The 25094-nt window shown below is 37.0% G+C and overlaps 1 non-coding gene across 1 annotated transcript; it reads left to right on the top strand.

The window, feature by feature from the left end:
* The first annotated feature begins 16634 nt into the window (after nt 1-16634).
* LOC149018628 (small nucleolar RNA R71) lies at nt 16635-16741 on the top strand. The gene has a single exon (XR_016173261.1). It is a non-coding gene; the product is annotated as a small nucleolar RNA R71 (small nucleolar RNA).
* Nucleotides 16742-25094: the final 8353 nt, after the last annotated feature.

Raw genomic sequence — 25094 nt, 5'->3', positions numbered from 1 at the left:
ATTGGACTTAATCCATTCAATAACCTCAACCCCACTCATGGTAATGGCCATGAATGGTCATGAAGTTGAAATGAGAAATGAAGGTCAAGAGTTAGAATTGAGTAAATTCCATCATTCAAGTAAGCCCACCTCATCATCATGATCAAGATCTTTAAGACCCATGGCCAATGTCATGAAGAGCCTCATAACCAAGGTCATGAAGGGCCTCCTTTACTCATGATGCCTCATTACCACCCTTTCCTCATGGGTCCCACACACTAACAAAATAATTAAATAAAAGAAATGCAAAAACTAATTTTTGAAACTTAATATAGATTTTTAATAAAAAACCTAACAATAGAAGAGGAAATAGCTTTGATCAAGGCACAAGCCGAAATTAGAAACCATTAGGTTGAGATTGCGAAAAGGATCCCCTGAAGAACTGGGAATTCAGTCAAAAACCTTTGGAGGGCAATCAAATGTAAGCAACAATCACAACTGAAGATTGATTTGAAGAAAACCAAGTATCATCCAAGTTCGTTGCTACAAGACTACGTCAAGAGTAGTACTTGTAAGGTGACTAAAAAAGGCATGAAGAACATTCTCAAAGATGAAGAAGAAACCCCCCAGGGACTTGTTGTTCCAAATGCTCCTCTTGCACAACCTGAACAAGGAAATGGTCCCCATCATATGGAGAAGAAAAAGAGTGCAGTTAATGAAGCTGAGAAGAACGATGTCTGCAATGCCACTCCAGAGCTTCAGCCAGAAGAATTCCTCTTCATGGAGAAGATGAATGATGAAAACGATTTCATGTTTGAAGACCTAGAATTATTCTTCCCATTCTAGTCACCTTCTTTGTATTGGATAATTTTTGTTCTCTTACCCCCCTCCCCCACCACCACCCCCCCAAAAAAAAAAAAAGGAAGAAGAAAGAAAAAGAAAAAGAAAAAGAAAAAGAAAAAGAAGAAGAAAATTTTCGTTCTGGTTAGACAATTGACATCCTAGGTGGAAATTCAGTCCTCCCATCTTAATCAAAATTAATGAAGTGAAATTAATGAATCAACTAGGTGAATTCAGTGGCCAAGAAATTTTATTTTTATTGGACAGATGAAGATTTGTCATATCATTCAGACCTAATAAATAATAAAAGCAAAATAATCCAATCAAAATATTCAAGAAGAATTTAGTAAAATTATTAAAATTAAAGAATTGGACAGATGAAGTTTTTTTTTTTAATTTTTTTTAATTTTAATGTTTGGATCAAAAATCACATTTATGTCAAAATGGAGTATATTTTTTATATTTCAAACAAGAAAACAAAAATAAACTCGAATCAAAGGTAATTGTTAATGTTAGTTGTTAAACAAATAATAAGCATGAAAATCTAAATTCATACGATAAAACAAATGCGGAAGCGAATGTCTTTTATATACCTCCTGCCATTGATCCTACTAAAGATTTTGCAAATATAACAAAATGATTTAAAGGATTCTTCTGAACCCTAGCAAACCCAGAATGATGGTGTCTGACTTAATATCTTTGCTAGGTTCAGGGACACTTTATATAACAATGGCTCACATACATTTTTCCATCAAAAACATCAACTGCCAATTCAATTGAGCACTTTAAGTGAAATTGGATTTATGATCATTTGTGAGAAGTAACAACATTTCATATTAACCCATAACTAATGGTCACTTATTTATGACATTTAATTATGGTTCAATTTATAAAGTATAATTTTATCCCAATAGAGGGATCATAACTTGTGAAATACAACATTCTCCCACTTGATCCCAATAAATCACAATGTGGGTTATCATACTATATCCACATTTATACTCAATGGACCAAAAATGCATGAATCATGGCGATAAGTCCTCTTAGCATGAGTATTATCTTCCATGTATTACAATGCATTTTCCTTCCAATCTGCTCATATTACTTAATGAATAAACCCTATGTTTATTCAAGGTTCAACAATATATGTTTACTCTCAAATAATGAATGTGTACACCGAAATTGAGAATAACAACATAATGAATAAGAGCTTCATCAAAGATCATTAATACAATGAAATCACATAATGGAACCAAGTCCCATTTTAACTACATGATCCTTAAAATTCTTTGGTGGCATGCCTTTAGTTAATGGATCAGATATCATCAATTCAGTGCTGATGTGTTCAATGACCACTTTGTTTTCCTTAACACGTTCCCTAACGGCTAAATACTTAATGTCGATGTGCTTGCTTCGACTACTACTCTTACTATTCTTAGCCAAGAAAACAGTAGCTGAATTGTCACAAAATATGTTTAGTGGCCTAGAGATAGAATCTACAATTCTAAGCCCATAAATGAAACTCTTCAACCATACACCATGCGAGGTAGCCTCAAAACAAGAAATGAACTCGGCCTCCATAGTGGAAGTAGCTGTCAAAGTCTGCTTGGCACTCCTCCATGATACGGCTCCACCAACGAGCATAAAAATATATCCTGATGTCGATTTACGAGAATCAACACAACCGGCGAAATCTAAATCACAGTAACCGACTACCTCCAGATTGTCAGTCCGTTTATACATAAGCATGTAATTCTTAGTACCTTGAAGGTACCTCATCACCTTCTTTGCAGCTTTCCAATGGTCTATACCAGGGTTACTCTGATATCTTCCCAACATTCCCACAACGAAAGCAATGTCAGGTCTAGTGCAAACCTGAGCATACATCAAGCTTCCAATTGCAGAGGCATATGGAATGTTGTTCATTTGTTCCCTTTCTAGATTATTCTTCCGGCATTGGTTCAAAGTGAACTTGTCACCCTTTACAATGGGTGCTACACTTGGTGAACAATTCCTCATCCGAAATCTTTCTAAGATTTTATTGATATAGGTTTCTTGAGATAGACCTAAAATCCCTTGAGGTCTATCTCTATGGATCTTAATGCCAATGACATAAGAAGCCTCACCCATAGCCTTCATTTCAAAACTCTTAGAGAGGAATTGTTTCACCTCATGTAGAAACCCCTTATCATTGGTTGCAAGTAAAATATCATCAACATATAGCACAAGGAAACAAATTTTACTCCCACTAACCTTTTGTTATATACATTGATCAATGATGTTCTCTATAAAACCAAATGAAGAGATAACATCATGAAATTTTAAGCTTGTTTCAATCCGTATATGGATTTCTTAAGCTTGCAGACCAAATGCTCACCATTACTAGAAGTGAATCCTTCAGGTTGTTTCATGTAAACTCCTCCTTTAGATCTCCATTGAGGAACGCAGTTTTCACATCCATTTGGTGCAACTCCATATCAAAGTGGGTAACCAATGCCAAAATTATACGAAGAGAATCTTTCTTAGATACGGGAGAAAATGTGTCTGTATAATCAATTCTGTCCTTTTGAGTAAATCCTTTGGCTACAAGTCTGGCTTTATATCTCTCAATGTTGCCCAATGAGTCCTTTTTAGTCTTGAAGACCCATTTACAACTAATAGCCTTCATCCCGTTGGGCAACTCTACCAAATCCCAGACTCCATTAGATGCCATAGAATTCATCTCTTCCTTCATGGCATTGTACCATAGATTAGATTCGTTGCAATTCATGGCTTGTAAAAACATTTCAGGATCATTCTCAACTCCGATATTATAGTCAGATTCTTGTAAATACACTACGTAATCACTAGGAATTGCTAATTTCTTTATTCTCGTAGATCTTCTTAATGTTGCATTAACACCCTCCTGAGGAGGATGTTGTTCAACTGGTTGTTCAACAAGTTCTGGTAATTGTTGAACAATTGGATCTACTAGATCAACATCAGCAAGTTGCGGATCTTCAATGACCGGTTGCTCAACATTCGATTGTTCCAAAGGGGTGTTGTGAACAACAACCAATCTTAAACTTGAGGCTAAAGGGTGAATATCTGAATGATCTTTCTCGGAAACTAAGTCTCTGAATTGATCGCTCCCACTAACTAAGTCATTCTCAAGAAATTTTGCATTTCTTGATTCCACAATCCTAGTTGTATGAGATGGACAATAAAATCTATATCCCTTAGACCTTTCTGCATATCCAACAAAATACCCACTAATGGTCCTTGGGTCCAGCTTCTTCTCATGTGGGTTGTAGATTCTTACCTCAGACGGGCATCCCCAAACACGTATATGTCGCAAACTCGGTTTCCAACCCTTGAACAACTCAAATGGTGTCTGCGGGATAGCCTTAGTTGGAACTCGGTTCAATATATACATTGTCGTCTTAAGTGCCTAAATCCACAAAGACTTAGGAAGCTTGGAGCTACTAAGCATACTTCGCACCATGTCCATTAATGTTTGGTTTCTTCTCTTTGCTACACCATTCTGGTCTGAAGAACCAGGCATGGTATGTTGGGCAACTATGCCATGCTCTTCAAGAAACTTTGCGAATGGACCAGGTGCTTGTCCATTTTTAGTGTATCTACCATAATATTCTCCACCTCTATCTGATCTCATGATTTTGATGTGCTTTTCACATGGTTTCTCTACTTCAGATTTAAAAACTTTAAAGGCATCTAACGCCTCATACTTATTATGAAGCATGTAGAGATACATGTATCGTGAGAAATCATCTATAAAGGAGATGAAGTAATTCTTACTGTCCATATCTAGACAGCAAATGTCTGTATGTATGATTTCTAATAGTTTTGTACTCCTCTTGGCACCCTTCTTTGACTTGTTGGTTTGCTTTCCCTTTATGCAATCCACACAAGTATCATAATCAGTAAAATCTAAAGTACTTAATACTCCATATTTTACTAGCCTTTTAATTCTCTCTAGGGAAATATGTCCTAATCTACGGTGCCACAACATAGAAGATTCCTTGTTTATAACACATTGCTTTATACCAGCATTATCATGAACATGCATCGCATCGCATTTGGTATTATCTTGCAAATTAATGCAAAAAAGACCATCAGACAAGGTACCATTCCCAATAATTTCAGATTTATATGATAAACTGAAAAATGAATCTGAAAAGTTAAAGGAATATTCCAAAGGTAAAAGTGCTGAAATAGAAATCAAGTTTCTCGAAAAACTTGAAACATAAAAGGTCTTTTCTAAAACTAAGACAAAACCACTACTAAGAACTAATCTGCAAGTTCCAATAGCTTCCACATGCGATTGCATCTTATTTCCTGAATAGATGCATCATTCACTTCCTACTAGCTTCCTGTGGTTGAGAAAACGCTGCAAGGAATTCGAAATATGGATTGTAGACCCAGAGTCAATCCACCATGTGTAATGACTTACATCTATCATATTAGATTCATAACAAACACAAGAGATATAAATACCTTTCTTTTCAAGCCAAGCCTTAAACTTAGCACAATCCTTCTTCATATGTCCCTTCTTTTTACAGAAGAAGCATTTGGATTCATTCTTAATGTCAGATTGGGGTGGCATTTACCCTTTCCCTTCTACTTGCCTTGCCCTTTGAACTTTCCTTGTATGGCCAAATGAACACTTTCCCCTAATTCCATAGTCAATCGGCCTTCCTCTTGAACACACATGATCATGAGTTCATTAATTGACCATTTCTCCTTATGTGTGTTATAAGAGATTTTAGAAGGTCGATACTGCGGTGGAAGAGTGTTTAGAATGAAGTATACAAGGAAGGACCCAGATATATCAACTTCTAAATTTTTGAGCTGAGCGACAATGTCCCTCATCCTCATGATGTGTTCACGCACACCTCTTACACTAGTGAGCCGTAGGGATGTCAACTACATAATTAGGGTCATGGCATGTGCTTTTTCAAAAGACTCAAATTGTTCATCAATAGCCTTCAACAATTCTTTAGCCTTAGTATGCCTCTCGACAGAACCACGAATACTAGGAGAAAGTTTGGTTTTTATGTACATAACGCTAAGGCGGTTGGACTGCTCCCATCGATCATAAAGATCATTTTTTTCCTTAGTGTTAGTATTAGTAACTGTAGGTGGTTCTTCTTTCCGAGTGGGATAGTCAATGTTCATCCACCCCAATTGAAGGAGAATCAACTCCTTCCAAACCTTATAGTTGTCACCCTTTAGTTTAGGAACATCACACTTAATATCAGACATATTCATAGGTAATGGAACTGCATAAATAAAATATACACACTTACGTCAATAACTCGAGGCAAATAAATATTAAACATAATTTACCAATGTAAATTAAGGAAGATTATGAATCAAACAATATACAAAAACCGCCTATGGGCCAAGTTTTATAAAATAGATTCATATTAATTTAATGATGAAACCAATAAATCATGTTCATTTTTTCAATTCCTGTGGGTAGATTAAGAAATATAATTTGTTGTATCATCCTAATTAATCAAATTAATATAATAGAACTTCCTGTGGGATAAATTTCATTATATTAATATATTAATTACAATGAATGTCATATACCTATGCGATTTAGAAACTCTTAATATATAATTTAAATAATTAAAGATGCTGTGGCTAATATTTAATTAGTCAAATTATATTGATCACATGACATTTGATTTTATGCATGCATACATATATAAAAATTGCATGCATCAATAGAATCATATACTGAAATTTCATACAGTTAGATAATTACGCATAAATAATAAATGTCATAATTCTATCATATATAAACTAATAAATATTGCTTTCAATATGCAAATATTAGAAATATTAGAGTCAAATTAAAAATAAATTAAATTAAGTATTACTGCAATGATAACAATATTTTCATTATTTCCTCAAAAGATTATTATCACGGTATGTGATAATACTCTGTATTTGTTTTTACTCATTATTGGTCTTAAAACAAGTGACAACAAATAAATCATATCAAGTATCGAGGAAATCATCCTCCCACATATACAATAACATAATCATAAACAGGAAATAATCAAGGTTTTAATATTATAACTGACATACCCGGGAGTGTGGTCCAGATTCTGATGATCAGGCAGCGGAGGATACAGAGATGCATGAGGCTGATCCTGAGCTTCATGAGACTCCCAGATCACCACACTTTGAGACAGGAGGCCCTTCACATTTAGTCCCAGAGACTTCTAATTTAGGTGCTCAGATTAGATCGATGACTTCCATGCTAGAGAGGATGGAGGTCAGACAGGAGAAGATGTACAGTGCTATGGAGTCACGGCAGGATCGAATAGAGTCACAGATTGCACAGATGGCCAAGGACTTCAGAGCATTCAGAGATCAGAGGAGATCACCTAAATAGATTGTACTTAGGATTTCCCTTTATGCTTTTCAGATGTAAACTTTTCTTAAAGTTAATGAAGTTCTTTTTGTTTCTCTTTATTATTGTGTATTATGCACTTTTCTTTTATTACATTATATGACAGTTGTTAAAATATAATTATTGTGCATTATTCAGATAACCAATTATGCTTCATTAAACAAGTTTCTAATCCAAGTGTTCTATTATTCACTTCTAAGAGTAGATGAGTCACTTTGGATCTATGACTCAAGAATGTTCTGTTACTGTTTTCTGTGGTTAGGATTTCCTTGAGCTTTGGGCTCTGATACCACTCTGTCACATCCCCCCAGCCGGTACCCTAACTGGCATACCCGGGAGTGTGATCCACAGCCCTGAAGATCAAGTATCGAGAAAATCATCCTCCCACATATACAATAACATAATCATAAACAGGAATTGATCAAGCTTTAAATATTATAAACAAAGATTCAAATCAAGAAATGAATAAACAATATAATCAGAGTGCGGAAATGATACCAGATGTAATCACATCAAAAGAAGTAGAGTAAGGCGAAAACTCACTCCACAGATACAGCGGAAATGTAGTGCGTAAGTCTAAAAAGAATTACAACTGAGTCCAAAAGAAAACGAAGAAAGAAAGTCAAACTGAACTACGAGTTTTCTATCCTGTAGATAACATCTTCAAAATAGTGAACTTCATCAATCCAACATAGATGTTCCATCTCTACATTACGTCTAATCGTAGTACGCAATGTGATCGCTCGTGGGATCATTAGGGTTATCTTCATAGTTGCCAACACCTTGCGTGTAGTATGCTTCTTCGGCTTGCGCTTCATCGTCTTGTCCTTCATAGTAGTCAGTACCTGTAGAATAATCTAACAAAAGATTGTACAAAAAGGAGTGAGTTCGAATGAACTCAGCAAGGCAAGTTAACTCATAACAACATAAATAACATGCGGCAGAACATAACAAGATGCGATGCAGTATGAAACAGATAATGTATGTATGCATCTAAACTCTATGTATGCTGGTCTCTATTGGTAGACATACTTTAAGTCATAGCACCATATTTCTTTGGGAAGGTCTCAGTCACTCGGCTCCGGTTGGTAGTGGGTCCTTCATCCCTCGGGACATTCCATGGCTGGGGGTTAAGTCACCGCTCTCTCACATCACCATTGGTCTAAGTACTGGCGCATGTCAAGGTTAAGCCTAGCCCAATGCAAGTCATCTACTCAGTCACATCAACTCAGTTCCAGATACGTCCATTCCTCGTCCCTGACGATCCTTTCCGGTATCCTTCACACTAGAGTCCTAATAGCCCCTGACTACGGACTCATCAACCCTATTGGTTATCCACATATGGTAAACGGGAAGCTCTCATGTCCTCTCACGGGTTGGTTACCGGTCTTGAGCGCCCATAACCCCAATTCTATCCATATGCAACCCTCCAATAAATGGCCCCCACAATGTGATTCCTGTCCTCTCACAGGTTGGTTACCGGTCTTGAGCGCCCATGAATCTCATTCCAACCACGGGTCTTTCGGTCTCAATTCCCTTCCGAATCGGGTCTGATATGATGGGGACATCCTAGCCAAACACTACTAGACAGTCCTAGGTATGACACCCAATGATTCGGGAAAGCGTCAATGGGCAACCCCGGAAACATCCCATACTATTTCCGGTATTGTCCAAGGACAAAAGTGTCGACAGGACACCCCTCAATCCCAAACCATACCTAATCAAACTCATTCTCAGATCCGTCATGTCATATACAATCAACACTTCATCATATAAAAGAGAATATAAAAGCATGATCTAATCATTAAACAATATAGTAATAAGCAATTCATATAAGCTTGAATAATGAAAAAGAAAACATGAATGAAGTGCTACTATACTTACAGTAGTACATCAGAAGTATAAATACATGAACAGTAATTAAACTCAGAGTTTCTTAAAGTAGAAACCAGACAGTATACGATCTATGTTATTATGAAATAATTGTCCTTACCTTGATTATCGCCGAAGATAATCCAAAGATCAAAGAGAGCAACTCCAAACTTAGCAAATAAACCCCTAACAATCATAGATATAACATTAGGAAAGATGCCTAAAAGATCAAAGAGCAAACGAATCAAACAGAGCGAAAAATGAAGCTACTGCCTTCACTGGTCGATTGATTGGTCTACTGACCCAGTCGACCAATCAGTCGACCAACCGAGTCAGTACGGAAATGCAAAAACTAGATTGGTCATAACTTCTTCGTTTGAAGTTGGATTAATCCGAAATTCGAAGGGGAACTTCCTAGAACATATTAGAACTATATAGGAAGGTAAAATCATCAAGTCAAGGTCAAGAGATGGGCTCTTGATTTGAACCAAGAAGTTAGGTTTTCAATCTTATGGCTCTCATGAAAAGGCTAGGGTTACAAGATGAAAGGGAATAATTGCTTAGCAACTAGATAACAAGAAAATCATCGGAAAAAGTTTAGATTAACATAAATATAACTCATGTGGTTACCCTCACATGGGAGGTTACCAAAGGTTTCCAAAAAGATCATACAAGGGTCAGGGTTTCAAGAAAATATTCAAGGTTAGGGTTAAGATCATGACAATGATCATGGATCTCAAAGAATAGAATGAGATCATGGAATAGATGGTTGCAAGAATGCAGCATCTTCTTGCTGATCTCAATCAAGAATAAGATTGAAGAAAGAATAAATTAAAATATAGAAGAGATACTAACCTTAGAACGATAGATCGGAGATGAGAGACTTCAAATCTGCAGAGGAATCTTCGAAATCACCTAAAAGAGTTTTGGAAAGGTCTTCCCACGTTCACAAAGTGTTTAGGAGGTAGCCGTAACTAAGAAACACGAAGTAGGGTTTAAATAGAAGTGAAAAACCCTAAAATTGGATTTTCTCGGATTTAACACGCAGTTGGTCGACTGCTTGGTCGACTGGCTCAATCGACCAATCAGGTCAGCAAGGCCAAAATAGGGAAATGGAGGCCCAACTCAAGTCCAAACCTCATGGGCTTTTGAGCACACAACAAGTGACATACCTAGTGTGTAGAAATGCCTTCAAACCAAGTCAGATAATACTCCAAGTCCTTCAACTAATCTATCTTCTTCAAACTGCAGCTTTCCTTCCAGATCTGCACAGACTTCCAAGTATGGAACTCCATCATCAACATCCATGGGTTCAGAGTCAAACACCATGTCTTCTACTGAGATGGCCCATAGTTGGCTTCTTCCTTTACTCCGGGTCTTCGGACCTAAAAACAACAGGGTTTCCGGGTCAAGGTTAGGGTTAGGTTAGGGCTGGGTTTTACAGTCACAACACAAGCCCCCAAGCCTGCTGATAAGGTCGAACTCATACAAGACTCTGGTCAGGAGGTTTGAATCTTTCTTCCAAGCAACTCCAAAATATTATATTTGACTTTGATCAGAAGATATATATGTTGAATCTGAATCGTTCAATCAGAATAACGATTTTCTTCATATTTTTCCTTCGTGATAGTCGACTCTTGATGTTCCTCGTTAACCTTTGCATCGCCTTTTCCACGCAGCTAATCTTCACTGGATCAATACTTTATAACTTTTCCTAAGAGATTTATGATTTTTAAAATCATTAACTCGAACGTTGATCTGTGATTCATCTATTATGTAAAATCGCAATTTTCTCAATAACTAAACCATCCTCCATAATCATGACGTTTCTGTGCCTCAGCCCCAAATCATCCTGTAGACCAGCCGAAATCTTTATCTTGTCAGACTTTTTATACATTCTTAAATATAACTTTTCATCTTCCTTGACGTTATCCCCTCTTGTGCTGTTTGATTATAAATTCTATCTCTTCCCAATGTACGGTTACTGTTTGTGAAATTTAAAAGTAACCGCAAGCGCACGGTATCGTGTAGCTAACGGGTCGATCTCAGGGAGATATGCCACTTAGAATTGAACTTCTTAATAGTAATGCGAGAGTGGAATGATTCAATTTTTGTTAACTAATTAACTAAATTAAACGATCCTAATCTATACGTCTAATGCAATCGAATTGAAACGAAGAATAAATTAAACACAATCAATGCATAAATAAAAAACAGGAAAAAAAATGCGAACAATAAAAATAAAAAAGGAAAAAAAAATAAAACTAGTTAGTATGTTAAAGTAGTCAATAAAATTTAGTTCATAGCTAAAATGCAGATGCAACACCACCTGTCACCAGAAGCAGAGGCACGACTGTAGGCTTGCTCTGGTTATGTGGTCCGAGATGATGAATGAATAGGCAGAAAGTAAATAACAGAAAGTAACTAACAAAGCAATAAACAAAGCAATAAAAGGAAAAGGAAATAGCTAAAATGCAGATGCAACACCACCCGTCACCAGAAGCAGAGGCACGACTGTAGGCTTGCTCCGGTTATGTGGTCCAAGATAATGAATGAATAGGCAAAAAGTAAATAACAAAAAGTAAATAACAAAGCAATAAAAGGAAAATGAAATAGCTAAAATGCAGATGCAACACCACCCGTCACCAGAAGCAGAGGCACGACTGTAGGCTTGCTCCGGTTATGTGGTCCGAGATGATGAATGAATAGGCAGAAAGTAAATAACAAAGCAATAAAAGGAAAAGGAAGCCTTAACCAAAGAGAGGCACGACTGTAGGCATCTCTGATCAAGGATCCAGGGGAAGGGAGAACAATAAATAATGCTGAAAGTAAATCCTAAATTAAGAATATGGAGGGGTATATAGAAGCGGGAATGGAGGGAGGAGAGAAGATTAAAAAAAAATGACTTACTTGCGAATTGAACAAATGATTCGAATCTCAACCAACCCTAACAACCAGATCTAGATCTAGAATGATCTAAATCTGCAATTCCTAGACCCAGAGAAAAACGAATCTAAAAACTTGAAACTTGAACTTGAATTGCATTACATAAAAATTAAATCTAAACATTGAATCTAGAAATTTAAAATCTCACAACTACAAGCAAAGAAAACTAGAGAAAGCCTAAATAAACTGAAGAGAGAAGAAATAATGCTTGTACTAAGCTCTAAGACACGTTCCCTTTTGATGGAGTATGCTCTCCTTTTATAGAGTTTACATGAGATATGAAGCACGGCTGAATTTGAATAAAACTCAGGGTTTCTATCTGACTCAGCCAATTAGGGTTTTGACGAACTAATCGCGCCGACTTAAAGAGATCAGATGCATAATTCCACCGTTGGATTTGAGGTTTAAGTAGTTGTGAAGCTCTCCTCCAAACATCAGCACGATCGCACATTGGATGACCATTCGATGAAGGGTTTGATCGAAACTGGACAGTGGCATTCAAAAACGGGATTTTTCCTCTTTTTCTTTCTAAATATAATTCTTTTCCCTCTTTTTCTTTCTTTAATTAAATCCAAGATAGGAAATAAGATATTGAGGTATGCAAGGACTCTTTTCCATTTGGACTCTCTCAATAATATCTCTGTAGATTTGATTTAAAATCTCAGCCGTAGATCAAATTTGCCTTCTTTATCTCTTCAATATTTCGGAGTTGGCCCATAATCACACATCTCTAGCCCATCATGCTTCAGATCAGGCCCATTTTCGCATTTGAGAATTTGAATGGACTTCTTGACGTGTAAAATAGCATGATTCAAGCGCAAAACTCCAAATATTTGCTTAAATCTTGAAAAGTCCTAAAATATGCAAAAACAACATAAAACCCAAGGTAACTCCACTCTAAGTGTATAAAATGCATGCTTTATGCCTTAAGATTTCACACATAAATGTGCTCATCAGATTCCCCCACACTTAGACTAAGCTTGTCCTCAAGCAAAAATTAAAGAAAAATAGAAATGTTGGTAAGAAACTAGTGCAACAAAATAAATCCTAACTCACTTTCGTAGGAATCACGGTTACACTTAGCATTTGCAACAAGCCTTTAAACCACTAGGTTACCCCTAGAGGACGAGTTTTGTCTCGTGGATGTTTGCAGTGAATGTACATCCAAAATTCCAATTTTAGCTCAAAATATTGCAAATTCCAACTCTAACAATTGGTAAGTACTTATACAGGATCAATAGCTATGACAATTTTTCTCACCATTGATTTAAGATCCCCCACACTTGAACTTTATTACCCCATATTGATTCTTGAGACAAAGCATATATCTCAATCAAAGACTCACCTTATATCTTTCAAGTTCACCTCTCCTTTAAGCAAAACCACTCATAAAGTAAGGGGACCAAGGACTAAGGCTTTGAACTATTTTTGACCAAACAATTTTACCAAGGCATTGATGACACTTGTATTTATTTTTCTCTTTTCTTTTGAGTAGTGAGCTCTACTTTACTCCACTACGGTTGGCTTGAATAACATGGTGGAGCAAACACCAGAAACCCAAGTTACTTTGTAGCTTTGCTTTGCATATGCCCACATAGACAATGATGCGAGAGTTCTTTTCAATAATCTCATTCCTAAGAGTTTCGATCAAGTCACCTCGATTCCTGAGTCAGAGTGCCCTGTCTAGTTCCAAGGAATTCAACTTTTACTTTCTACTTTTTTTTTTCATTTTTTTTCTTTTGTTATATGCCATACACAAAATTGATCTCAACTTCTAGCCACAGAAACAAGGACCCACAAAACTCATAGATGGTCCAACGCCTTAAGTTAAGGGCCTTTTATTTTCTAAGGAAAGTCTCATCTCAACATATATACAAGTTACCTTCCTCTCAACAGGGTTTTTATGTGTTCATGATGGGTACCAAAATCACTCTCATTTCACACATCATAGCAATTGAAAGAATATGTATACTAACCAAAAGTCAAAGTTAAAATCTACAACGAAGCTATACCCCCCCCCCACACTTAAGTAATGCAATGTCCTCAATGCATGCATGAAAAGAAGAATAAGGGCAAGGCAAAAGAGGGGTATACCTTTCAGTCAAGATGTGTTTATCATGGGAAGCTTTTGTCTTATCTTCAATAGCAATGTATGATGGGGAAGGCACTCCAAATAAGAAAAACCATGAATAGAAAAGTCATCCCTAAAGACTTCAAGAAAAACATTCACCATGTAAAAGAAAATTCTCATCATACGTTGAGGTTTTCTAGAAGGTTTTGCATCTTTCATAAGATGAATATGATGTTGTAAAATGGAAGAGCTTAGACCTTTGATATTTGTGATAGACCAACCCAATAGTTCTCTATTATTATTCAACAGCGTGATCAACTCTTCTGCTTTGTCAGAAGTTAAATCAGAGACAACAATGACAGGAAGAGTATTATCTTGTTCCAATAAAGCATACTTCAAATTAGAAAGCAACTCTTTCAATTGTAGTTGGGGGGGTTCAATTATTGAGGGCTTGGGGATAGAGATGGAGATGGATAGAGGTTCAATAGGCTCTAAAGGTGTGTGAAAATTTGAGACTTCAGAAAAGAAAGTTTCACTATCATCATCCAACATATCCATACATTCTTGAAATTTAGAATCAAAATCAATCTCAAAGTTGGTAATCACATCATTAGGAAAATCAAAAGATTCCTCAAGCATATTGATCTCTTCTTCTATTTGTGGTTGTTTCCCTATCCTACACATATTAAACTCCACAGTTCGATTTCCAAAGACAACCGTAAAAGACCATTTCGACAATTTAATGCATTACTAGTACCCAAAAATGGTCTTCCTAGAATTATTGGGATTTAATCTTTGATTGAAAATGGTTTAATATCTAGCACAATGAGATCAACTGGAAAAATAAATTCTCCCACTTTCAGTAAAACTTCTTCAACCATCCCTTTGGGAATCTTAATTGACTTATCTGCCAACTAAAGAGTAGTTCTAGTTGCTTTTAATTCTCCCAACCCTAATTGCTTATAAACATGGTAAGGAAAAAGATTCACACTTGCACCAAGATCAAGTAAAGCATGTTCAATGTGTGTATTGCCTATGACACAAGCTATGGTGGGGCTCCCTGGATCCTTATACTTGGTTGCTACAGGTTGAGTAATTATGAAACTAATGTTACCTGCAAAGAACGCCTTTTTGGGAATGCTAGTGATTCTTTTATGAGTCCATAAATCTTTCAACACTTTTGCATAGGCGGGGATCTGAGATATGGTATCCAAAAGAGGGATATTCACTTCTATCTTTTTGAAGACATCAAAAATTTTCTCCATAGTTGCAGTCTTCTTCTTATTAACTAGACGACTAGGATAAGGAGCCTTAGGAACATAAGGACTCTCATTTGAAATTTGCTCTTTTCTCATATTTTCTGATAATGATTCATTAGACTTAGGTACCTCTAAAGCAATTGGTTCCTCCTCAACTTCTAAGGGTTCTTCAGACAAACCATCATTAGGAGATACTTGAACATTCTCCGCATCACGATGGTTACTAATTTTGCTCTGGTCAGTAATAGGAGATTCACCTGTTAAATACCTTTTCCACTTCTCAATGCATACACAAAAGTAATTGGCTCTAAAGAAGTAGAAGTGGTTTCAACTTGGTTGACTTGATTTGGTGGCCTTTATTGAATTTGAGTCCTAGGATTTAACTCAGGCTGGCTAGGCATTTTACCTTTTTCTCGCTCAGACAAAGCACTTACAAGAGTGGAAATTTGTTTTTCCATATTATGCATAGAAGTCATGAAGGTGCTGGAAAGTACTTCCATATTCTTCTCTAAGGAAGAGAGACGAGAAAACTCTAGATTGTTATCTCTGTTGAAACTTAACCAGGTGATGATTGATTTTGTGCAATGTGAAACATATGAGGCACAATAGGTGGATTGGCAGGCCTAGCTAAATTGGCATTCTGAAAATTAGAGGCTTGAAGGAACTGGACATTTGGATTATGAGAAAATTGGGCACTTTGTTTTTGAGGGGCACCAAACTGATTTTGTGTGGAATAATTGCTTAATCCATTTTGGTTTTGCCCTTGAGACCATGAAAAGTTAGGATGATTCTTCCACCCAGGATTGTACGTGTTACTGTACGGGTTTGGAAACATAGCACTGACATTTTCATGTTGGCCTCCAGAATATTTGGACATTCCTCAATTACATGTGTAGGAGACTGACACCATGCACACATAACAATAGATTTATCAATAAAATGTGCTTGACATGGTGGTGGTGGTGCAGCTTTAACTACCAAAGTCTCTAACTTTTTCAAAAGACTATCTATGTGTGCTTCCTGAACTTGGCTATCAACAAAATATCCCCTACTAGTCCTTTCAGACTCTTGGGTTGATTCCCATTCTCTAGTTCTATCTGCTAGGTCTAAAAGAAATTTCCAAGCTTCGGAATCATCAGTGAATGATGTAAATCCTGTGGGGCACATTGATTCCAAAAGTTGCTTTGTTTGGTAATCGATACCCTCATAAATTATTTGGCATAAATGCCATAATTCTATACCATGGTGAGGGCATTCTTGGAGAAGGCTTTGGAATCTCTCCATTACCTTAGCAAAGGACTCATTGGGTTTCTGACGAAACTGAAGAATATCATTTCTTATTTTATTTGTTTTAGAGAAAGGAAAGAATTTCTTCAAGAATAGGACAGTAAATTGTTCCCATGTGGTAATGCTATCCCTAGGTAAGCTATAAAGCCACTTTTTGGCTTGATCCTTTAATGCAAATGTAATGAATCGTAGTCTTACAACATCATCAGTGAGCTGTTGTACCTTCATAAGGACACAAACCTCCTCAAACTCCCTAAGGAACAAATATGCATCTTGATCAGGTAACCCATGAAATTGGGGTAACATAGATAGATAATGAGATTTGAGCTCAAAATTATTACCCCTTACTTTAGGTAAATGTATACAAGAAGGTTGTGCAGATCGGGTTGGATAAAATCTATCCCTAAGACTCTTAGGTGGAGGTGGTGGAGGTAGACCTTCCATGGTCAAGTGAGACACTCGGCCAATTCTATTTGTAGAATCACAAGTCCAGACACACATGCACTAACCTTCTAATGCAATTAATGGCTCTTATGAAATAATGAGAATTTATTTTTTTTAAATCACTTCGATTTACCTAAGAATGAGAAAAACAAAGTGGACAAATACCTCCCCGGCAACGGCACAAAAAACTTGTTTGTGAAATTTAAAAGTAACCGCAAGCGCACTGTATCGTGTAGCTAACGGGTCGATCTCAGGGAGATATGCAACTTAGAATTGAACTTCTTAATAGTAATGCGAGAGTGGAATGATTCAATTTTTGTTAACTAATTAACTAAACTAAACGATCCTAATCTATACGTCTAATGCAATTGAATTGAAACGAAGAATAAATTAAACACAATCAATGCATAAATAAAAAACAGGAAAAAAATGCGAACAATAAAAATAAAAAAGGAAAAAAAAATAAAACCAGTTAGTATGTTAAAGTAGTCAGTAAAATTTAGTTCATAGCTAAAATGCAGATGCAACACCACCCGTCACCAGAAGCAGAGGCACGACTGTAGGCTTGCTCCGGTTATGTGGTCCGAGATGATGAATGAATAGGCAGAAAGTAAATAACAGAAAGTAACTAACAAAGCAATAAACAAAGCAATAAAAGGAAAAGGAAATAGCTAAAATGCAGATGCAACACCACCCGTCACCAGAAGCAGAGGCACGACTGTAGGCTTGCTCCAGTTATGTGGTCCGAGATAATGAATGAATAGGCAGAAAGTAAATAACAGAAAGTAAATAACAAAGCAATAAAAGGAAAATGAAATAGCTAAAATGTAGATGCAACACTACCCGTCACCGGAGGCGAGGCACACCCGTAGGCTTGCTCCGGTTATGTGGTCCGAGATGATGAATGAATAGGCGAGAAGTAAATAATAGAAAGTAAATAACAAAGCAATAAACAAAGAAATAAAAGGAAAAGGAAGCCTTAACCAAAGAGAGGCACGACTGTAGGCATCTCTGATCAAGGATCCAGGGGAAGGGAGAACAATAAATAATGCTGAAAGTAAATCCTAAATTAAGAACATGGAGGGGTAGATAGAAGCGGGAATGGAGGGAGGAGAGAAGATTAATAAAAAAAATGACTTACTTGCGAATTGAACAAATGATTCGAATCTCAACCAACCCTAACAACCAGATCTAGATCTAGAATGATCTAAATCTGCAATTGCTAGACCCAGAGAAAAATGAATCTAAAAACTTGAAACTTGAACTTGAATTGCATTACATAAAAATTAAATCTAAACATTGAATCTAGAAATTTAATATCTCACAACTGCAAGCAAAGAAAACTAGAGAAAGCCTAAATAAACTGAAGAGAGAAGAAATAATGCTTGTACTAAGCTCTAAGACACGTTCCCTTTTGATGGAGTATGCTCTCCTTTTATAGAGTTTACATGAGATATGAAGCACGGCTGAATTTGAATAAAACTCAGGGTTTCTATCTGACTCAACCAATTAGGGTTTTGACGTACTAATCGCGCCGACTTAAAGAGATCAGATGCATAATTCCACCGTTGGATTTGAGGTTTAAGTAGTCGTGAAGCTCTCCTCCAAACATCAGCACGATCGCACCTCGGATGACCGTTCGATGAAGGGTTTGATCGAAACTGGACAGAGGCATTCAAAAACGGGATTTTTCCTCTTTTTCTTTCTAAATATAATTCTTTTTCCTCTTTTCTTTCTTTAATTAAATCCAAGATAGGAAATAAGATATTGAGGTATGCAAGGACTCTTTTCCATTTGGACTCTCTCAATAATATCTCTGTAGATTTGATTTAAAATCTCAGCCGTAGATCAAATTTGCCTTCTTTATCTCTTCAATATTTCGGAGTTGGCCCATAATCACACATCTCTAGCCCATCATGCTCCAGATTAGGCCCATTTTCGCATTTGAGAATTTGAATGGACTTCTTGACGTGTAAAATAGCATGATTCAAGCCCAAAACTCCAAATATTTGCTTAAATCTTGAAAAGTCCTAAAATCTGCAAAAACAACATAAAACCCAAGGTAACTCCACTCTAAGTGTATAAAATGCATTCTTTATGCCCTAAGATTTCACACATAAATGTGCTCATCAGTTACCATGTCCTTCCCCACTCCTTTTAGATCATCCTCGTATTCTCAACCGCAATGCTTTTAAATCCACCGATTGACTCCACTTGTTGGTTACAAAAAGTGATGACCGTCGATCTTGAAACATCGTATATTTCCCTCCACTTTTCAAGAAGCCTCCTTCGCCTCTCTTCATTCTTTATATTTATTCATCAGCTGCTATCTGTTCTCGCCCGTACTCTGTCCACTTTCTTCAAAAACATCAAATATATCCATCCGCCATTTTCTATTACCCTTCTTCAAGTTTCCTTCTAAGTTGCATTTTGCAAATCTTCTCCTCTTACCTTTCCGTCTTTACCATGGACCCTACAACTATTCCTTCAGTGCTCAATACTTCTGTGCAGCCCACTGTGCTTTCAAGTGCTAAACAACCGGAAAAAACCTTAGGTACTTCCTCTTCCGATCAGATTTCTTCAAACTGGAAACCCTCTCCTTATGCCCACGATGAAGTTATTGTTCCTTATACACCTGTGGACATGTCTAAGGAAAAGAAAGACCCAAAATACGCTGGTCCAGAATGGTATCCGACAAAGGTAAAGAAGTCTCACCTAGTGTCTTACTTAGAGGATTATCACTTTCCCTCCGATGCCAAGGTATGGGTCCCTGAACCTACTGATCGTCCCTACACTATTGATCCTGGAGTCATTATTGTTTATCTCGATCACCTTGAATCTGGTTTTAGAGTACCTTTAGTCCCAATAGTTCAGTCCTTGTTGGACTACTATCATGTATGTCCTTCTCAGCTTACTCCAAATAGTTGGAGGTTAGTATACTGATTTTCTGCTTTTATTCATAGAATGAAGCGTCTTCCCTCTGTTGAACTTTTTAGAAATTACTATACCTTGAAAGTATCCCGCGAACGCGGATACATTCACTTTGCAAGAAGAACTTGTATTGCAAGTGAACTGGGTCAAGATTCCCAGATTTTTATTGATTCCTCCATCCCTCATCATAACAAACAGTGGCGAGAGAAATATTTTTTTCTGTGCCATTCCCACTCCAAATTACCGTTCCTATTGGTGCCTGCATTCCTTGAATTCTCTTTTTCCTTTGAACAAGCGTCCTAAACTCAATGAATACGATCGAGAGACTTGGAGTTTGATTTCCACCGGAATTCTGATTGACGTGGCTGACCTAAAAACCGATGCAAGTTTGGCTAACCATGGTCTTTTTCCAGGTAAATAATAATGATGATGATTATTATTATTATTTTTCCCTTTTCTTATCTTCACTCTATCTTCACTCTTTCTCTCTCTCTATATATATATAGGAACTATTGTTCGTCAAGTCCCCAGTGTCTCCGAACTTCGAAAGGCCACTGCAGAAGAAGAGAAACCTGATCAATCTGTTAAGAAGAGAAAGCATGCTGCCCTTCGTCCTTCCAGTGACCGTAGTCACAAAAAACCCTCCAAGAAAAAGTCAGTTGAGAAGAAATCTTCGCCTGGTCAGGGAAAAACAGACCAAGCACCAAAAGACACTGTTAGAGAAGAAACTGTTGAAGAAAATCCTGACATTCAGCTTGTTAAAATAATTGCCAGTGACAATCCTGCTGTCAAGACAAGAACTTCCAGGACCTCCAATACTTTGAGATGTAGACTCCGGTCTACAGGTCCTGCTTCTGGTTAGGGATTGTCTGGTTCCAAGAAAAGAAAGAAGAAAGAACCTAGCTCTGCTCTTGCTAAAGTTCCTATTGAAAAAAGTAATCTTCAGGAAGAAGCCCCCACTGCTACTGATAACATTGTTGAAGAAATTGCAGAACCTGTACTTCCTCCCAGGAAAGAAGTTTGCACTCCTCCTGCATCAACTGAATTACCCCATTATGCTTCTATTCTCCCAGAAGAAATGGTTGAGAATGAAGGTCAAGGTAAGGAAATTCCTGATTATTCTATTGACCATTTGAAGAAAATTGCTGAAGATATCCTTGCTCATGCTGCAGGTGACATTATTGAACATATTGCTGATCAATTGTTTGATGAGAATGTTGATGTGCCTGATCCTCTTTTGGAAATTGTTGTTGGAGAGAATATTTCTGAAAATATTCCTCAAAATGAAAATGTTGTTGTGAATGATACTCCTACTTTTACTTTCCCTTTACAAGATTTTGTTGTGAATAATGTCATCCCAGACATTAACATTGCTCCTGTTATTGAAGAAAATGTCCAAAACATCCCACCAAATGAAGAAGCTTTTGATGCTGCTCCCCTTGAGGTTAATGTTGTTCCCCCGGAAGTTAATGTGCTAGCTGATCCTCCAATTGGTCCTGGGGACCAGGAGAACATTGCAGCCAAAAATTTTGATATGCAAGTTGATTCGAATGATGCGGCTGCAAATGTGGGTCCTCATGATATAATCGAGGCCGTCAATCCTCACCCAATTCCTGATCAGTTAGATGATACCCGGAGTGTTGCTGATTCGGGGAATCATTTTAACCCTGAGTGGATCTTGAAGGAGAACCATACAGCTAGCCATAACTGGGAAGTTGCCCGCGAATGGGGAACAAAGGGTAGAATCCCACGTGATAAAAGGGAAACAGCCTGTATGTCTGACCCTGATCTTTACTCACATGGATGGGGGTAAGGAACAAATTTCTATTTCTCTTATTGAAACTGACTTATTAGTGATTTCATTTATTTATTCTGTTTGATTTTTATTGCTTGACTTGCAGATGTTTTGGAGCTGCTTTTAATGCTTTTTCTGAAGTGTTGGAAAGAAAAAAAGTTCTTTCCCAGGAAAATGACAGTTTGATCAAAAGGAATTTTGAACTGATCAATGAGGTACAGGAACTCAGAAATAGTTTGAAACCTTCGGAGAGAAAATTGACAGCTACTGAATTCAGAGAGATAGATTTGTGCAATGATATAAATGATTTACAAAATGATTTCCAACTTTGCTCTGACCTATGCACTGACTTGCAGGAAGAAGTTTCTCTTTTAAGGATTTCTGTTTTAAACCAAAAAGATGAGCTTCTACAGCTTGAAATGTTAAAGAATGAAGCTCTGGAAAGGGCTAGACTTGCTACAATTGAGAGAGAGGATTTTAAAGAAAAATTAGCCAAGGCTTTTGCTTGGTCGAAAGGCGTTGAGAAAGAGAAAAGTGAACTCTTAGAGAAGCTTGAAAGGACTGAAAAATTGAATGCAAACTTGGAGTTGGCACATGAATATCATCATAAAGCCTTTAATTCAGTTTTGCAGGAAAAATCTGATTTGGAATATCAAAACGATAATCTGGGATTGAGATTTTGCGAGGCTTCTACAGAAAGAGATAATCTCAAGGTTTCTTTAAATTTGATTTCTAAGGAAAAAGAAAATCTAGATGTTCTTTTGGATGAGACTCTGAAGGATAAAACTTCTATGCTTTAAGATATGCAGTCAGAAAGGAAACAATTTGAACTAGAAAAGAAAATAATTCATGATGAACATCAAGTTGTTCTCAGTTCAGTTACGTCATCAATGGAGGAGGCAGGAGATAATCCAGCTTTCCTTGGATTTTGCAAGAACGTGGTAAAGGTCTGTTCTAATCAAATCTTTTCTGAAATTCTCAAAATTTGCCCCAATGTGGATTTCAAGCTGCTGCCTCCAGAGTTTCTCCCGTCTAGAAAGTTTTTTGATCTCAGAAATTTGAAGCATCTAGATTCAAGTAGTTCTTCAGAAGATGCTAATGATGAGACTACCAGTTCTGACAACAATTATTCTTCCAATGATAATGATGATGATGAGTCACCTCCAAAAGGTGATAAAAAAGCTGCTGCAGATAGCAGTTCACCTGCAAACCCAGATGTTTAAGAAAATATTTTCCTTTTGTCTTTTTAACTTACCTTTTTCTTAACCTTTTGATACTGTAAAACCCAGCCCTAACCTTGACCCGGAAACCTTGTTATTTGTAGGTCCGATGACCCGAAGTAAAGTAAGAAGTCAGCTTTGGGCCATCCCAGTGGAGGACTTGGTGTCTGGCTTTGAATCCATGAAAGTTGATGATGAGGTTCTATTTTTGGAAACTGAATCCTGATGAAGATCTGATTAGTTGATGGACTTAGAGTGCTCTCTATCTTGGTTTGAAGGCATTTCTACCTATTAGGTAAGTCACTTGACTTGTGTGCAAAACCCCTTTAGGATTGGATTTGATCTGGACCTTCAATTCCCTCGTTTTGGTCTTCTGTCATCGACATTGGTCGATTGGTCGGATCCCCGCCACCAATCCACTCGACCAATGAGTGCTGTCTTTGGCAATTAGGTTGTTCTTGCTCTATTTAAGTCCAATCTCGAGTCCACTTCGTATTTGCTGCCTCCAAACTCTCTGGAACGAACCAAAGACCTCTGCAAGTCATCTCTCTTGCATCCTTGGTGTTTTCTTGACGGATCTTCGTCGAAACTCTTCTTTTTGCATCAAAAGGTATGTCTACTCTCTCTTCTTCTCCTCCATCTTTGTTTTTCTTTCCTTTTTGAGTTGAGACAGTAGAAGAGATGCTGCATTCTCTGTTGCAAACATCTCTGAACATGTTCTCATGATCATCCTAAGGATTTGAGGCTAGAACAATGATCTTAACCATGATCATTGCAAGCTTTTGAAGGAATCATGATCAAACCATGATCTAATCTTTGTTAAACTTCTAATCTGAATTCCGATCTCTTTGGATCTTCTATGTTGATCATGTTAGTAGTTAACTACTGTGTTTTCCTTCCATGATCCATAATCTATAGATCTCTAGTGTTCTCTTCTACCTTACTATGTGTTCTTCATGATGCATGGTAGTTACATATATGGTAGGTTTTATTTCCTTATTTAGATTTATGCTTCTAAGCCTTGTTCCTTGAAGATCTAAGTATGTTTTCATGATACCTTTACCTGAAGCAATGATCCATCCTCCTATTGTTCTTGTCTTTGTTTTCTATTTCAAATTCATCAAGATCCATGGTTGATTTAATTATGGTAACTTTTTGTTTCCTAATTTGGATCTTGATATCTTGATTTGATTGGTGTTTTGAGGTCCCCTATATGTTAGAATACTACTGATGTAGTCTACCCCTTGATTAGTACCCTTTTGAACCACCAAATTCGGATTTCATATCTTAAAACTCGATTTTATAGGCTCTCGTCTCGCATTGGTCGACTCGATTGGTCGACTGGACCAGTCGACCAATCCACTCGACCAATGAGTACAGCAACTCCAGAATTGGTCTATGTTGGATGTTTTGGTATCTTTTCTGTTAGGGATCTTTCCTAATATGTTGTATATACTTGTTTAGGACCTTCTTCTCAAGTTTGCCGAGATCTTACTTGACTTCTTAGGATTCCTTTGCGAGTTATAAAAGGTAAGGATGGTTATTTCCTTAATTACATAGATAGCATGAATCTAGTTTCTATATTTGAATATCATAGATATGATTCCTAAATTAGATTCTTACAATGATATACTACTGTTGCATAACTTTGATTATAGTAGCATTACTTATTCATATTAAATTGATTCATGTATGATTTACTTACCAATGTTATAAAAGTGATTGTAATTATTGATTTCTTTCCATATATGAAGTTACCATATATGTGATGATATGAATTGATGCATGTGTATGCTTAAGTATGGTTTGGAAAGGAGAGGTGTCCTTTTGACACTTCTGTTCTTGGACTACTACGGGAATATTATGGGATGTTTCCGGAGATGCCCTCTGGACACCTTCCTAAACTGTTGGATGACATATCTAGGATTGTCTAGTAGTGTTTGGCTAGGATGTCCTGTTATGTCAGACCCTAATCGAAGGGGTATTGAGACCGAACGACCCGTGGTAGCAATGGGGATTC

The sequence above is a fragment of the Hakea prostrata genome, chromosome 4 (assembly GCF_041222555.1).
Source record: "Hakea prostrata isolate BN-2017 chromosome 4, UWA_Hpros_2, whole genome shotgun sequence".
Taxonomy (NCBI): domain Eukaryota; kingdom Viridiplantae; phylum Streptophyta; class Magnoliopsida; order Proteales; family Proteaceae; genus Hakea; species Hakea prostrata.
This window is presented reverse-complemented; position numbering and strand designations above follow the sequence as displayed.